Here is an 18,334-nt window from a genome sequence, read left to right as displayed (position 1 = left end):
CCCACTTAATGTAAGTGGAATCGCCATGACGGGCAGGCTCACCGGCCCGTTGCTTCCTGGAGAACCGGGTACAACCTGGACGGGAGCGTTTTCTCTGTGACTGCGCGTCCGGCAGGTGGCGCTATGCGGGCAGCACGGCGCGGCGGGATCGGATCTCCAGCCTCTAGTCCGCTCCTTGGCATGTAGCAGGCATCTGATACATTCCTCTTCAAGGATCAGATGCTTAAAGAGTAGACATCCGCTGTATATTTCTATTTGGGAATGTAAAAACATCAAGGCTAGGGAGCTATGGGAGTGCGTTAATTTTTGTGGACAAGAAAGAAAACCTCCGCTGTTTGCTTGAGACAGCTACAGCTGCGGGAAGAAACAGCCCCGCACACATCTGTCCTCGGCGCCGCGCTTTGTCACCGCGTGAGAGCAGGTACGCAGCCAGCTGTGGTGGTCCTCGAGGAGACGCAGGACGCTAAGCGCTGACTCTGAGGAGTGCAGGGCCTTATCTGCAACAGCTGTGACAGTCCCAGGCTGTGGCCAACAGGGAGTAAACAGATTGGAAGTGAATTTAGCAAGCCCCGTGACCGTCCAAGGACGGCCGGTGGGTTGGCCGGCCCCCGCCCCGGCGGCCGTGCGGCCGCTGCTCCGCCGTGCTGTGGCCACATGGCCTACCAGGGCTGGGATCCCCGCGGCCCACGAGCCCCCCCCCCCCAAGAAGTAAAATAAATAAACTTAAAGAAAGGAGCCTCAGTGGACTGTGAGAGTCATTAACAAGAGGCCGGTGGGATAAATTCAGGAGACAGGGAACCTGCGGATTAGCCGTCTGCCCCCAGCCCCCCTGGATTGGCAGTGTAGACTTGGGAAAGTCAGAGTCGCTTTGGGTCATAATGTCAAAGCTCAAATTAGTAAAAAGACATTTGCCAGTTCTAAAATTCCATGGTGTTTTTATTTCTCCAAGTCTTATTCTATGCTATGTATCCTTCCTAGAAAAAGAATCCATATATATATATATTATACATATGAAATGTTTATTTATTACTATTTTAATTTGACCAGAGAGAGACAGAGAAAGGGAAAGTGAGAAAGCAAGTCGTCAGGTCTGGGACTTGAGCCGTGATCTGCCTCAACTGCCATGCCACCTGCTGGCCCTGAATCCCTACCTTTTAATGTTTGTATGTAATTGTCTTAATGAGGGCTCTGTTTGAGGGGTCAGAAGGTGGCATGGTGGTTAAGGCGCTGGACTCCCACATGGCCACCTGTGGCTCAAGCTCCAGATCTAGCAGTTTGAAAATCACTCCAGGCACTCATGGATGTGTCCCCAAGACCCCAAGGGGAGAATGGAGGAGGAGGGTCAGTGTGGTCATCCCCCTGGGGGGGCGATTTCTCACTTTCTCTGTCTCTCTCTGGTGAGTGCATATGCCCTTATGGCAAAAACCGTTAAAAAAAAGAAGTTCTCTTGAATGGGGAAAAGAATTCTGTATTTATTTGAATTATACCTGTAGGAAGCCTAGCTGTTTGAACCATGAGCTGGTTTCTTACCCTGAATATAAAATAAATGCATGGAAGAAAGCCTTGTAAGCCCAGCAGTCATAAACGTCAGCCAGATTTTCATGGAATGACTTGCCTTGTAAACTTGTCACCATCAGTCTCCCCAAGCCCAGGGCCTCCTGGTTGTCTCCTACTTCCCAGCGAATGGAAAAGAGTCCGGGCACTTTCTGAAGTGGTCAGTGGCTATCAGAGCAGCTCTGGTTCTTGGTACAACAGGATGTTAGTGGCTGGGATAGGCTAGGTCTGGGAGCCTGGCCCAGAGCCCGCAAGGGCCACTGCTCACACAGGTGCCGCCCAGAGAGAAGAGAACGGCTGTCCCGTGTGCACACAGCGTGCTGACTCACAGCACCGAGTGGCGTTTCCTGCGTATGTGGAATTCAGGTCATCATGGCTCTGATAGCTAGCTCTGACTCCTCCTCCAACTGCCTCATCGCCGTTTCTGCCCAAGTCTCCATCCTCCCCTGGTGGGGACTCCCTGGGGGCAGGGGCTGTTCCTCTCTGTCCCTGCCTCTCCCTCAACCCCGGCAGCCCGTGACTGCTTTGTCTTTTATATCATGTTATGTTATTATTTTTCAGAGAGATTTTTTGCTTTAGGCTGCATGCACTCGCCAGAGACACAGAGAGAGACAGAGAAAGTGAGAAATCACCTCCCAGATCACCTCCCAGAGAGGATGGCCATGCCCCAGTCCCTTCTCCTCCATTCTCCTTTTAGGATTTTGGGCACGCACGCACACGCACCTGGCCTGAGTTTTAAGCCACCGGGTCCGGGACTCAAACTGCGGTCAACCATGTAGTTAAGTTCAGTGTCTTAACCACTACATTGCCTGCTGGTCCACTTTGTCTTTACTGTTATCATCTGAAAAAAAAAAAAAAAACCTATCCAATATATTCTAAGCTGTGAATTTTAAATGGCCCCAAAACAACTGAATTTTTTTTTTTTGAGAGATTTTCGCTATAGGGCACGTGCGCTTGCCAGACAGACAGAGAGAGACAGAGAGACAGAAAGCGAGAAATCACCCCCCAGGGAGGATGGCCACGCTGCAATCCCTTCTCCTCCATTCTCCTCTCGGGATCTTGGGCACGCATGCACACGTGCCTGGCGTGAGTTTTAAGCCACCGGGTCCGGGACGTGAACCGCAGTCAACTACGTGGGAGTCCAGCGACATAGCCATTATGCTAACTGCTGGTTCCCAAAACAACTGAATTTTAAATGGCCCCAAAACAACCACGTTAGAGAAAACAGCCATGGGAAAAGGGACTTAATGAACGGGATACTGTTAAATCTTACTCCAATTACACACGGTTGTTAAATGACACAACTTAGATTCTAACACCGATACAAATGTTGATCAAAGATTCTTCTTTTCAATAAAGCGTCTATGGAAGGAGAGACAGAGATAGGCACCGGGACTGACTGTGGTGGAAAGCGCTGGCTCTTTTCAGTGAAGCTTCCTGAATTGGCTCACATACCTGTCCCTCTGCCCAGGCGGGAGTGCCAGGGACCCCGCTGTGTGCTGGTACTGTCGTTCTGGTCACCTCGAAACCTCACCAACTGATTCACCTTTTTGGGTTATTTTTCATATAGCTTTTGTTACATGTTTCAAAATTATTTCTGGCATGGTGCTAACCTTCTCTGGGCCCCATGTGTTTAAAATAAGAGCCTGGACACCAGCTTAATGTCCTGTCCTTAGACGCAGCATCCATTCTTCACATAAAAGAGTAAACACCTGTGTGTGACCCCGCAAGGATAAACAAGCGTACTCCTCTAAGGGCCTTTCCCCTTCTCCATTTGTGAAACAATTGGTACATACCCTCCTAATCAACGTTTCCTATATGCCTCTGGCTATTCCCCAAGGTGGGCTGCTTATACGGACGTTGGACGTCGCTGTGGAAGGTCAGTAATGATACAGCTTGGCCTTCACGATTTCAAACGCCAGTCACGCCCTTTCCGGGCCCTGCCGATCTGTCTAATCCTTAGTGCCTTCCCTCTCAGGCTAGTGGCCGCTCGTGTCCACAAGAGAGGCACAGCAATGCCATTATAGGATATTCCCGAACAAAAGGCTTCCGCGAGCATTTTCTAGCATCTTGGAGATTGACAAGGTCCCCTCCTGTTTCCCGAGCCCATTTCCCCCCTTATTCCTGGTGATTTCTTTTCTTACAGACCAGAAAGAAAGCACCTCGCTGAGTGGCGACCTCTCGCCACATGGATACCTGCTAGAAACAACAACCTCACGTGTCCGGCTGCTCCTTGATGTGTCGGGATTGGTGTGATGGGCCCTGTTTGATACACTTGGCGGCTTGGAGCTGCCTTTTAAAAAAATCAATCCATATTAAAAATAAAAGTTCCTTTTGAAAATTAATCTTCCTATTTCTTTGGGGTGGGGGGGAGGGCTGGGCCACAAACCAGCTAAAAGTGCTGAAAAGTGTCATCTAATGAAACCGCCAGAACTCTAACACGCTAGGGAAGGAGAAAATGTCTTGAGTAATTACAACACTTTTCCGTTTTCAATCGATGGCTTCAATTTATCAGTAATGTCAGTTTGTTTCCTTATTGCGAAGACGGCAAACTTTTAAAAGACTTTCAAGATGTCACTTTTAAATTGGTAAGTATGTGTGTGTGTATATAAATACATACATGTACACATACATATGTACATACATATACATATATATATTCTGTTTTAGAAAAATATGGGAAATAACTCAAAGTTAACGATATTCCCCTGCAACTTTACCCTTTTTTACTGGTAATTTTTGCTTGAAGTAGATTTTCTGCTTCATTTGTGCATAGTATAAATCATAGATGCCAAGGTAAATAATTTGAGAAAAGAAATACACATTTAAAAGGGAGGCCAGTCTTTAGAAAAAAGCAATCAGGAGCATTTTTTTTAAAAAGAGAATATTTCGCTCCATTTTTGATTGGCGAGAACCGCTATTCTATGTGCTGTGTGAGCACATGTATGCCTTCCACATGTGTTTAGCATATGTTACATGTTTGTGTGCAGGCCACACACGTATACAAGCCCTGTGCTCTTTCCTTAGGAGATTTTCTTGGTAACGTTCTTCACACGACAAGGTCAGACACGAGCCCGCCGGTGCGGCGCCTCATACCTCACGGGTGGCTCAGGCAAACGGCCTAAGGAGAGGTGGCTGACGGCGAGCAGCTGGGTGGGCTTAAGGTGCCTGCGAGGGGTCTCACCGGAGCGAGGGGTTGCAATGTTCCACCCACAGATGAGACTGTGCTTGGTTTTTCTCCCACAAGCCAGTTAATACGTGGGAAGTGGGTGCCACTCATTCCTTTCCCCTAGTACATGTGCACTCACTGGAGAGAGACAGAGAGAGAGAGAGAGAAAAAAAGTGAGAAATTACCTCCAGAGGGGATGGCCACACTGCAGTCCCTTCTCTTCCATTCTCTTCTTCGTATTTTGGGCATGCAAACATACCCACCTGGCACGGATTTTAAGCCACCAGGTCTGGGACTCGAACCGTGTCGGCCATCTGGGAATCCACTGCCTTAACCACCATGCCACCTGCTGGCCCCCAAGTGTGTTATTTTAATGTCCATTTTACAGATAAGAAAAGACTCAGAGAGATTAAGAAAAATGCCTTAGGTCACAGAGCTAGACAGGGTCGCAATTAACATTCAAACCCAAAGGGTTTTTATGACTTCACAGCCAAAACTGTCTTCCCGTGTCATTGTTTCTCCCCCTTACCTTAGAGCATTTAATGACGATTATAAATGAGAAACGCGAGTTCTTTAGAGTATTTCAAGAGTAGACATTTTATAAAGTTTTTGTTATCTGCTTCTCTCAAGTCACTATCTTTGAACATTCATTTGTCCATGGTGCATACTTCGATGTTAGCTTTCATTCTGTCACTATTTTTAAATTAATTTGTAAGAGCATTTTATCCTTTGGTGTGGTTGGCCTTATTCCTTTGCTACTTGCAAGGTGTAATTTTTGGGAGGATGCTTTCCAAAATGTCTATGCTCTTTCTTGGGGAGGAGTGCAATGTCATTTAGCCTGTGATTAGCATGAGACTTAAAATGAAAAATCCTCTCCAAGACCGTAACGCCCCACCCCAGAATCATTCAAATTAATCTTTATCGAGGACCCACTAGGCATCAGAAACGATTTCAGACAATGGACATACAAGATGCAGAGGATGAATCTCCGGTCAGTCTGAGCAGTGTACTGTAATTTGGGGAGGGGCGTATTGTCTGATACAGGAACCGTCAGTCCCGTGTGGCCATGGGTACTTGAAATATAGTCAATCCACGTTAAGATGTGCTAAAGTGTAAAAGACACATTAGATTTTAAAGAGTTACTTGTTTTAATTTGCTATAAGGCATTTATGCTTGCTGGAGAGTGACAGAAAGAGAGAGAGAGAAAGAGAGAGGGAAATGAGAAAGCACCCCTCAGGGGGAGTGGCCCCATCATAATCCCTTCTCCATTTTTTCTGGGGATTTTGGACACGCACGTGCATGTGCCCAGCTTGTCTCTCAAGCCACTGGGTCTAGGACTGTCATCACACAGTCAGTCACATGGGATCCAGACACCGCCATGCCACCAGCTGGTCCAATTTCCAAGATTTAATACCAAAAATTTAAAAATCTTTCATTAATGAATTTTGAAATAATTGCATATGGAAACGAGGATATTCCATTTCTACTGGATTAAATAAAATGTATCATTAGCATGTATTTTATCTGTTGCTTTTCATATTGCTACTTGAAAATTTAACGTGCCAGGTGTGTCTCACTGCAGCTCTGGTGCCTTTCTACTGGAGAGAGCTGCCCGGAGTAATCAGAAGGGCTTCGGAGGTGACCTTCGACATTAGTATTTGCATGTGTTTCATCTGACACAAATTGCATTCCACGTCTAAATGGACCATCGTCTGTTTAACCTGGGCTTGTGGACAGCTGTGGATCTGAGTAGGCTGTAAGCAGCAGGGAAGAGCTGGGTGGGGTGTGGGACGTCGCAGCGAGGACTGCAGGAGTCTGGGGCCTAGAGGTGATGCCTGAGACGCTGCTCTTGACTTTCCGTTTTAAAGCCAACACTTAAGCATTCCCATATACTGTGCTCTGTGCCAAGGGCCTTCTGCTTTATCTTCACAATCTTGGTGACAACCTGAGAAGTAGGCACTGTGACCGCCATTTAATAGGTTAAGGGAACAGAGGAAACTGAGGTTTAGAGGCAGTCACCCAGCTAGGAAGTGACAGAGCCGGATGTAAACCAAAGCGACTCCATTTCAGCCAGAACGTTTAACCGTTGCATCAAAAGTTCTGATGTTTTTTCGGACTTTACAAACTAATACTTTTTAATAAAAATAAAACCCATGCAGGAGTATGGACATTTTATTTTAGCAATACTACTACAAATACTGCTACTACTTCTAGCACTATCTTTTGTAACTATGAAGGTAAGAGTATTTGAAAATTTTAAAAACTGAATACGTGTAGGTTTGTTTTTGTTTTGTTTTAGCGGCTCACTTTATTGTCGGCGTTTTTCAGGTTTGACCAGGCATTGGGCTGGGACCAGACTTAGAGATTGCTGCAGGCCGGCCGAGGAGCTCGGAGCCTCCAGACTCGCCTGTTGCACGCCTGTCCAAGTTCTCGCTGCGCTGCAGAGCCCAGCCTGGTCCCACCGCGTGGGTTAGCGGAGCAGCCTCCGTGGCTGGGCGCTTTATCGCACCAGATCTGTTTGGAGCAGCTCCGCTTGGAGTACGAACCTCAGCCCTGGAGGTGGAGAGCTGTGCTTTTCCATTGTCGCTCCACAAGGTGCAGAGTACTGAGTGTGCCCTGACTCCCCGGCAGGTCCAGAGTCCTTGGCCTCCCTGAGGCTGGCTCCATTGCGCTGCCTTTGTATGCCGGAGCAGGCTGATGAGGCCGACACGCTCTGTGGGCGTCACTATGTCAACTCTGTTTGTACAAACAGTTGGCATCTTTGCTCTGCTCCCGTTTGCCAGCCAAATAATTCTAACCTCTCATTGCAAATATAATCCTTCTGTGGCTTGATGCTTCAGCAATTTGTAGGTTTCCTAGAGACTGAGGATTAAGTTGGAAGGATACAAGCTTTGTTTTTCTAATACATACTCCTATCAGTGCCCTGATCATGTCTAGTGATTCATCAATAGCAAGTGTCTTTAAAGAATTTCTACTTTCTCTGGAGAGAAGCAAACTACAAGGGTTATTATCCATAAGCTTAGTGCTGTTCTTGATTTTTGTTGTTGTTGTTGTTGTTGACTTTGTTTAGATGGGGTTTTGAAGTAAGTAAAACAGTAAAAACAATTCAGGTTGAGGGACGACCAAGTCTCTACAGTGTTTAAAGTGAACTCAAAGAATGAAGGATTGGTAAGAAAGGAGGAAAGGTAAACAGCGTGGCAGGCGATGGTAGTGGTAGCTCCTCATGTGTTAGGCCAGAGAGCATGGACTAGAGTGGAAATACAAATATGTACTGCTGCTTTGTTAATTAAAAAAGAAAATGTTTGTTTGTACAGTTCATGTTTTTATTTCTAGTATTTCAAATTAATTTGGGATGATTGATTTCTTCCAGGAGTTCCCCCATCTAATTGCACATTGAATGTCATAAAACGTTAAACGATGCTAGCATTTTAATCTTTCTCCATTTGGGAAATTGCAGTCCCAGTCCCCATTTTTCCATAACTGTTTTTTAATTGATGAAGGAAATTTTTCTTTTATCCCAGGGTTACTAACCTTCGTCAGTCTTTTGTGTATTCCCCAATCAAAAGGTTTTTGATTATCTAAAGAAATGACACCCACTGGGTCGCCTTTCTAGATCATTTTGTTACCTCTTTCAAAGCGTCTTAACAGGTTGGGGCGCCCAGACTTACCCTAACAAAAGCCAGGCTGGTTGTTCCCTTTTGTGGCCTCCTCCTCTAAGCAATTTATAACTTTCCCTTCAGCGCACTGAATCGGTATCTGGGCTCCAGGAGCAGCTGTGGGGGTCCTGGGTTGTTTTCAGAGGTCATCAGAGGATCTTTCCAGAAAATTATGGCAGCACTGAAAATTCTCAGTGGCCGAAAGGGTAGAGGAAAAACTTCTTTTTTCCTATTCCTGTTGATTTTTGTTGGTTACTTAATCGTTTTAATTATTTTCTACTGCTAGAAATGTAGATTGTGTCCTGAGTTAAGTTTAGGGCAATTGCATAATAAAAACCTGAGGAAAAATTAAAGTGAGGGGTTATGTGCAGGGAAAAATAAAGCCCTGAAAAGGAGAGGGGAGAAATTTTCAGAATTTAAATTCTTAAAAGATCACTTATTTTTAACTTAAAAAAAAAAAACAATTTAAATGGTAGGAATTGTTAGATAGGATGAAGGCAAAATTCATGCTATTGATGAATTTTTTAAAAAGTATGCTATCTAATGGCAATTCATTCATTCCCTTATTTTCTATTATATTGTATAAGTGACGATGAATACTTTCTCTGTAAATATATTTTTACATTTTTAAATTTCTTTCGATTTCAACATTCAACCACATGTTACTTAGCTTACAAAGTGGATATTCCAACATGTGTACATTTCTCACCAGTTCAGTTGACAATACTATAAATTTATCTTCAATAGATAATAATCCATTTCTTTGTCCCATAAATGTCTTGCCTCTCTATTTTTCTCCTACTCTGTAAATATCTTAAAGAGAGTATATAGAGTGAAAATTTCTCTATCTTTCATTCTTTTTTTTTAAGAATTATTTTGTAATTCTAAATATAACTTTATTTATCTATTTCTTTTTAATTTGACCAGAGAGGGACAGAGTGAGAGGGGCAGGGGGTGGTGGTGGTGGTGGTGATGAGAAAGCAAGCTACCAGGTCTGGAACTCGAACCGTGGTCTACCATGTGGGAGTCCAGCACCCATAACCACCACACTGCCTGCCTGCCCCTCATTTCTTTTCTTAAAAGAAGCCATCGTCGGGGTGGCAGGTGGCATGGTGGTTAAGGTGCTGAACTCCCACATGGACGACCTCAGTCTCCCACATGGGATACTGCAGTTCGAGTCCCGGGCCTGGGAGTTTGCTTACTCATTTTCTCTTTTACTATCTGTGATTAAAAAAAAAGTAAGAACAAGAGTAAATAAAAAATATATAAAAGAAGACATTGTCTTCAGTTTGAGATGTGTTCTTTCATTCCTTTTTCGGTTATTAATAATTTACATATACATGTGCAAAACAAATGTAGAAAATACATTATTTTTGCTTTGTATGATTGAGTCTATACTACATAAAATATTTAGTGACTTGTTTTTATTTTATAATATGTGTTAGAACTTTTACTTGTTAAAGTATTTGGATCTACAATATTCTTCTAATGTTCACACAGAATCTTATAATACAGATAGACTAGAAACTACTTGACAGGGCCTTGAAAAGTTTGTGAGAAAATGAAAATAAAGTATGAGTTTATTTTGGTTGACTGTGAGCACACTCACTTTCTCATAGTACCTCATTCACTCGCAATCATTCATGCTGTAGCACACTCACATTCCCACAGTACCTCACTCCCTTCTCATTGTTAATGCTGTGAGAACATTCTCATTCTCAGAGTACCTACCTCACTCCCACTATTAATGTGGTGAGCACACTCACATTGTCATAGTTCCGACTGTTAATACTGTGAGCACACTCACACTCTCACAATACCTCACTAACTCCCGAATGTTAATGGTGTGAGCTCAGTCATATTCTCACAGTACCTCGTTCACTTCCGCCTGTTAATGCTGTGAGCACACTCACATTCTCACAGTACCTCACTTACTCTCAACTATTAATGGGGTGAGCAAACTCACATTCTCATGGTACCTCACTCACTCCCGAATGCTATTGCTGTTAATACAATCACTTTCTCACAGTACCTCACTCACTCTCAACTTTTAATGCTGTGAGCACACTCAGTTCTCACATTACCTCACTCCAATGTTAATGCTCTGAGCACACTCACTTTCTCACAGTACCTTACTCTCTCTCAACTCTTAGTGCTATGAGCACACTCACTTTCTTCGAGTACTTCACTCACTCCCAACTATTAATGCAGTGAACACACTCACATGGTCATAGTTCCTCACACACTCCCGACTGTTAATACTGTGAGCACACTCACACTCTCATGATACCTCACTAACTCCCGAATGTTAATGCTATGAGCTCAATCATATTCTCACAGTACTTCATTCACTCCCACCTGTTAATGCTGTGAGCATACTCACTCCCAAATATGCTATTGTTGTTAATATAATCACGTTCTCACAATACCTCACCCACTTCCAACTGTTAATGCTGTGAGCACACTCAGTTCTCACATTACCTCACTCACTCCCCAATGTTAGTGCTCTTAGCAGGCTCACTTTCTCACAGTACCTCACTCTTTCTCAACTGTTAGTGCTGTGAGCACACTCACATGCTCACAGTGCCTCACTCACTTTCATTTTTTTAGACAATACCTCTCTCATGCCTGACTGTTAATGCTGTGAGCACACTCAATTTCTCACGGTACCTCACTCATTCCTGACTATTAAAGTTGGAAGCACACTCACATTCTCATATTACCTCACTCAGTCCCAACTAATAATACTAAGATTCACTCACAGTTTAAGGGTACCTCACTCACTCCTGAATGATAATGTGTGAGCAGATTCTCTTTCAGTCAGTATCTCACTCACTCCCAACTCAATGCTGTGAGCACACTCAACTTATCACAGAACCTGATTCACTCCCAACCGTTAATGTGAGCACACTCACATGCTCACAGTACCTCACTCACTCCCTACTGTAAATGCTGTGTGCACACTCAAATACTCACAGTACCTCTCTCTTTCAACTGTTAATGTTTGAGCACACTCACATGCTCACCGTACCTCACTCACTCCTGAAATTTATGCTTTGAGCACACTCACATTCTCACAGTACCTCACTCACTCTTGACTATAAATATTTGAGCACACTCACCTTCTCACAGTACCTCACTCACTCTTGACTATAAATATTTGAGCACACTCACCTTCTCACAGTACCTCACTCACTCTTGACTATAAATATTTGAGCACACTCACCTTCTCACAGTACCTCACTCACTCTTGACTATAAATATTTGAGCACACTCACCTTCTCACAGTACCTCACTCACTCTTGACTATAAATATTTGAGCACACTCACCTTCTCACAGTACCTCACTCACTCCCAACTGTTAATGCTGTGAGCACACTCACATGCTCACAGTACCTCACACATTCCCAGCTTTAGCTGTGAGCTCACTTACATACTCACAGTACCTCACTCACTCTTGACTATAAATATTTGAGCACACTCACATTCTCACAGTACCTCCCTCACTTCAGTTATTGTTGTGAGCAGACTCACATTAACACAGTACCTCTCTGACTTCCAAGTGTTACACTGCCAGCACACTCACATTCTCACAGTACCTCACTCACTCCTGACATTTAATGCAGTGAGCAGACTCTTTCCATTCCTTACTCACTCCCAGCAGTTAATTCTGTGAACACACTCACATGCTCACAGTACCTCACACATTTCCAGCTTTAGCTGTGAGCTCACTTACATACTCACAGTACCTCACTCACTCTTGACTATAAATATTTGAGCACACTCACATTCTCACAGTACCTCCCTCACTCCTGACTGTTAATCCTGTGAGTACACTCACTTTCTCACAGTACCTCACTCACCTCTCTCACTCCCCACTGTTATGTTGTCAGCACACTCACATTTTCACAGTACCGCACTAATCTCGACTGTTAATCCTGTGAGCACACTCACATTCTCACAGTACCTCACTCACCTTTGACTGTTAATCCTGTGAGTACACTCACTTTCTCACAGTACCTCACTCACCTTTGACTGTTAATGTTGTGAGCACAACCACATTGTCACAGTACCTCTCTGACTTCCAAGTGTTACACTGTCAGCACACACACATTCTTACCATACCTCACTCACTCCCAACTCTTAATTCTGTGAGCACACACACCTTACCACAGTACCTCATTCACTCCCGACTGTTAAAAATGTGAGCACACTCAGTTTCTTACAGTACCTCACTCACTCCTGATTATTAATGCCGTGAGTGCACTCAATTCTGCTGAGTACCTAACTGACTCCCAACGATTCTACTTTTTTTTTGAGAGGTTTTTGCTATAGGGCGTGTGCACTCGCCAGAAAGACAGACAGAGAGAGAGACGGAAAGCGAGAAATCACCCCTCAGGGGGGATGGCCACACCACAATCCCTTCTCCTCCATTCTCCTCTCAGGATCTTGGGCACGCATGCACACGCGCCCGACGTGAGTTTAAGCCACCGGGTCTGGGACGCGAACTGCGGTTGACTACATGGGAGTCCAACGACATAGCCATTACACTAACTGCTGGTCCCACTCCCAACTATTAATGCAGTGAGCACACTCACTTTCTCACAGTACCTCATTCACTCCTGACTTCAAATGCTGTGGGCACACACACATTCTAATAGTACCTCACTCATTCTGACTAATAATGCTATGAGCACACTCACATTCTACCAGTACCTCTCTTATTCTGACTGTTAATGCTATGAGCACACTCACCTTCTCACAGTACCTCACTTGCTCCTGATTAATTTTGTGAGCACACTCACTTCTGCACAGTACCCACTCACTCCCAACTCTTTATACTATGAGCACACTTACCTTCTCACAGTACCTCAGTCACTCCTGACTGGTAATGCTGCGAGCACACTCACTTTCACACTATACCTTACTCACTCCCAACTCTTCATGCTACGAGAACAATCACTGTATCACAGTACTTCACTCATTCCTGACTGGAAATGCTGTGAGCTTACTCACTTTCTTTCAGTACCTCGCTCACCCCCTACTATTAATCCTGTGAGCACACTGAGTTTCTCACATTTCCTCACTCACTCCCGACTGTTTATTCTGTGAGCACACTCACTTACAATACCTCACTCACTCCTGACACTTTTTTTTTTTTGTATTTGATATTTTTATTTTAGGCTGCAAAAAATAAAACAAGCAAGCAAACAAACAACAACAATAACAAACTTGAAACAGGCTTATGAAATGACATTAATTCATCCTTTCCAGGGAGCAGACAGTAGACCAGTGCAGGTTACCCTCAAGGCCACGTACACCCTGCTTCTCTGCTGCTTGTGTTCTGCTGGGTTTCGATCCTTCTTTGAGTCATAGTCTAGATCATTTTCCTCGTCTCCTTCTTCTTCCCCTTCCTCATCTGCTTCTTCACCTTCTTCATCATAATCATCATCGCCTTCCTCAATTGCTTCTCCAGTACAGTATAACACTCATCTTGGGGTAATACGTTCACGTAGAAGGTGACCAGTTTCAAAGTCTGCAGCAAGTACAGCTTTGCATCATCCAGAGCTCCACTCTCGGGAACTTCAGGAGGGGCGAAAAGACTAAAGAAGGAGTCACTGGAAACTGTTTTAGTCACAGGACGAACTGTCCCACATCCCTTCTGTTTCTGCTTCTTCTTAATGGTATTCAAAGTGGCATTCTTCCCTTTTTTCCAATCTATCTGGCACCCTGTACAACCCATAATTTCTGGTCCATCAAAAGAAAAGGGATCAGAGTCAGAATGAGGCTCTGACCTCATTCTATATGTCCTTGTCAACACTTCATTTGTAAAATATTCACTGGGTTCAAAGTGAAATTCTAAGACAAAACTCATAGGCTGGCCAGGATCTGAAAACTTCACTTTAATATCTTTCAAGTGCTTCAGAATAGGTTTATCATGTTCCTGAACCACTCACTGAGCAAGTCAACATTCTTGAAAACAGTCAACCAAAATTCAGGAACTCCCTTAGGGTCTTCTTTTTCTTCATCCTTTTTCTCATCTTCAATCTTAGCCTTTTCCTTCAGTTCCTCCAAAATTTCATCTTCCTCATCCGGTTTCCATTCACATTCTTCTTCTGTAGGCTCATCAATTCATTAGTGATCTCAAACCGCTTATCGAATAGAGGCTGGTAGACAATAGCATACTTCCTTTCGAGATCATGAACTTCCTCATAGAATTTGGCTTCTATCTGCGCACATTTGACTTGAAGGTTTCTCAGAGCATTTGCTCGTCTTTGAACTACCCTAGGCAAGCTTTCAGTGGATCCTGTTGGGGTTTCCACCAGACCATCAAGTCTTTCCGAAGGGCTGCAAGAATCTGAGGATTTCGTATCATCTGAACAGTCAGCTGATGCGCTTTGATTTTTGTTTCTTCACCAGTTTCTTCTTCTTCTGCTTCTTCAACATCATTCTTACTTTTTGCTCTTGGATGCATGTGCTCGCCAGACAGACAGAGAGAGACAGAGAGACAGAAAGCGAGAAATCGCCCCCCAGGAGGGATGGCCACGCCGCAATCCCTTCTCCTCCATTCTCCTCTCGGGATCTCGGGCATGCACGCACACGCGCCCAGCGTGAGTTTAAGCTGCCGGGTCCGGGACGCAAACCGCGGTCGACTACGTAGGAGTCCAGCGACATAGCCACCACGCTAACTGCTGGTCCCAACATCATCCAAATCCTGATCAGGTTCAGACTGTTCTTTGTTGTCAATGTCTGCCATGTTGTAAGAACTTCAAATACTGGCGCCTAGTGCAGAGAGCCAGGTAGCCAGGGCTTTGCAGGCAGTGACTCAGGGCGGCAGCGGTGGCGGGAGGAACAGGAGGTGGTGCCGCGAGCAGATGGCACTAAAAAAGCTCACTCCTGACTCTTAATGTTGTGAGCACACAGACGTTCTCACAGTACCTCACTCACTCCCGACTAGTAATGCAGTGGGCACACTCACATTCTCACAGTAACTCACCCAATTCCGGCTGTTAATGCTCTGAGCACACTCACACTCTCACAGAACACACACTCACATTCCCACAGCACCTCACCCGCTCCTGGCTGTTAATGCTCTGAGCACACTCACGCTGTTAATACTGTGAGCACACTCACATTCCCACAGCACCTCACCCGCTCCTGGCTGTTAATGCTCTGAGCACACTCACGCTGTTAATACTGTGAGCACACTCACATTCCCACAGCACCTCACCCGCTCCTGGCTGTTAATGCTCTGAGCACACTCACGCTGTTAATACTGTGAGCACACTCACATTCCCACAGCACCTCACCCGCTCCTGGCTGTTAATGCTCTGAGCACACTCACGCTGTTAATACTGTGAGCACACTCACATTCCCACAGCACCTCACCCGCTCCTGGCTGTTAATGCTCTGAGCACACTCACATCCCCACAGCACCTCACCCACTCCTGGCTGTTAATGCTTTGAACACACACTCACATTCCCACAGCACCTCACCCACTCCCGGCTGTTAATGCTCTGAGCACACTCACATCCCCACAGCACCTCACCCACTCCTGGCTGTTAATGCTCTGAGCACACTCACATCCCCACAGCACCTCACCCACTCCTGGCTGTTAATGCTCTGAGCACACTCACATCCCCACAGCACCTCACCCACTCCTGGCTGTTAATGCTCTGAGCACACTCACATCCCCACAGCACCTCACCCACTCCTGGCTGTTAATGCTCTGAGCACACTCACATCCCCACAGCACCTCACCCACTCCTGGCTGTTAATGCTCTGAGCACACTCACATCCCCACAGCACCTCACCCACTCCTGGCTGTTAATGCTCTGAGCACACTCACATCCCCACAGCACCTCACCCACTCCTGGCTGTTAATGCTCTGAGCACACTCACATCCCCACAGCACCTCACCCACTCCTGGCTGTTAATGCTCTGAGCACACTCACATCCCCACAGCACCTCACCCACTCCTGGCTGTTAATGCTCTGAGCACACTCACATCCCCACAGCACCTCACCCACTCCTGGCTGTTAATGCTCTGAGCACACTCACATCCCCACAGCACCTCACCCACTCCTGGCTGTTAATGCTCTGAGCACACTCACATCCCCACAGCACCTCACCCACTCCTGGCTGTTAATGCTCTGAGCACACTCACATCCCCACAGCACCTCACCCACTCCTGGCTGTTAATGCTCTGAGCACACTCACATCCCCACAGCACCTCACCCACTCCTGGCTGTTAATGCTCTGAGCACACTCACATCCCCACAGCACCTCACCCACTCCTGGCTGTTAATGCTCTGAGCACACTCACATCCCCACAGCACCTCACCCACTCCTGGCTGTTAATGCTCTGAGCACACTCACATCCCCACAGCACCTCACCCACTCCTGGCTGTTAATGCTCTGAGCACACTCACATCCCCACAGCACCTCACCCACTCCTGGCTGTTAATGCTCTGAGCACACTCACATCCCCACAGCACCTCACCCACTCCTGGCTGTTAATGCTCTGAGCACACTCACATCCCCACAGCACCTCACCCACTCCCGGCTGTTAATGCTCTGAGCACACTCACCTCCTCACAATATTTCAATCACTCCTGACTGTTATTGCTGTGAACACACACCCATATTCACAGTACTTCACTCACTCCCTACTGCTAATTTTTCAGCACACTCAACATGCTCACAGTACCTCACTCAGCTCGACTGTTAATGCTGTGTTCACACTCACATACTCACATTACCTCACTCACTCTCTATTGTTAATGTTTGCACACACATTCTCACAGTACCTCACTCACTCCTGACTTTAATGCTGTGAGCACACTTACATTTTCACAGTACCTCATTCAATCACGACTGTTAGTGCTATGAGCACACTCCCATTCTCCCAGCACCTCACTCACTCCTGACTGTTAATATGTCAGCACACTCACATGCTCACTGTACCTCACTCACTCCTGACTGTTAATGCTGTGAGCACATGCACATTTTCCAGTACGTTAAACACTCCCCACTGTTATTGCTGTGAGCACACTCACATTGTCCCAGTACCTGACTCACTCATAATTGTTAATGTTGTTAGCAAACTCACATTATCACAGTATGTCCCTGACTTCCAAATGTCACGCTGTCACCACACTCACATTCTTACCATGCCTCACTCATTCCCAACTGTTAATGCTTTGAGCACATTCACATTCTCACAGTAACTCACTCACTCCTGACTGTTAATGCTGTGAGCACACTCACTTTCTAACAGTTTTTCACTCTCAATTGTTAATCCTGTGAGCACACTCACTTTCACACATACCTCACTCACTCCCAGCTGTTAATTCTGTGAGTACACTCACATTCTCATAGTACCTCACTCCCAGCTGTTCATTCTGTGAGCACACTCACATTCTCATAGTACCTCACTCACTCCCAGCTGTTCATTCTGTGAGTACACTCACATTCTCATAGTACTTCACTCACTCCCGACCTATTATACTATGAGCACACTCACATGCTCACAGTACCTCACTCACTCTCAACTGTTAATGCTGTGAGCACACTCACATTCTCTCAGTACCTCACTCACTCCCGACTTTTATGCTGTGAGCACTCTCACATTCTCATAGTACCTCAGTCCTTCCCAACTGTTACATTGTGATCACTCTCACATTCTCACATTACCTCACTCACTCCTGTCTGTTAAGGCAGGAGCACACTCACATTCTCACATTAGCTCACTCACTCCTGACTGTTCATTCTGTGAGCACACTCACACTCTCACACTCATGTTCTCACATTACCTCACTCACTCCTGACTGTTAAGGCTTGAGCACACTCATATTCTCATAGTACCTCACTCAGTCCTGACTGTTCATTCTGTGAGCACACTCACACTCTCACACTCATGTTCTCACATTACCTCACTCACTCCTGACTGTT

At 45.5% G+C, this 18,334-nt stretch overlaps 1 pseudogene; it reads right to left on the bottom strand.

Annotated features, from left to right (window-relative positions):
- Positions 1-348: 348 nt before the first annotated feature.
- Positions 349-15,136, bottom strand: LOC102496370 (nucleosome assembly protein 1-like 1; annotated as a pseudogene).
- Between the last annotated feature and the right edge of the window lie 3,198 nt (positions 15,137-18,334).

Source organism: Tupaia chinensis, unplaced genomic scaffold (assembly GCF_000334495.1).
Source record: "Tupaia chinensis unplaced genomic scaffold, TupChi_1.0 Scaffold000212_1, whole genome shotgun sequence".
NCBI lineage: Eukaryota > Metazoa > Chordata > Mammalia > Scandentia > Tupaiidae > Tupaia > Tupaia belangeri.
Note: the sequence above shows the minus strand (reverse complement) of the source record. Positions and strands in the feature narration are given on the sequence as shown.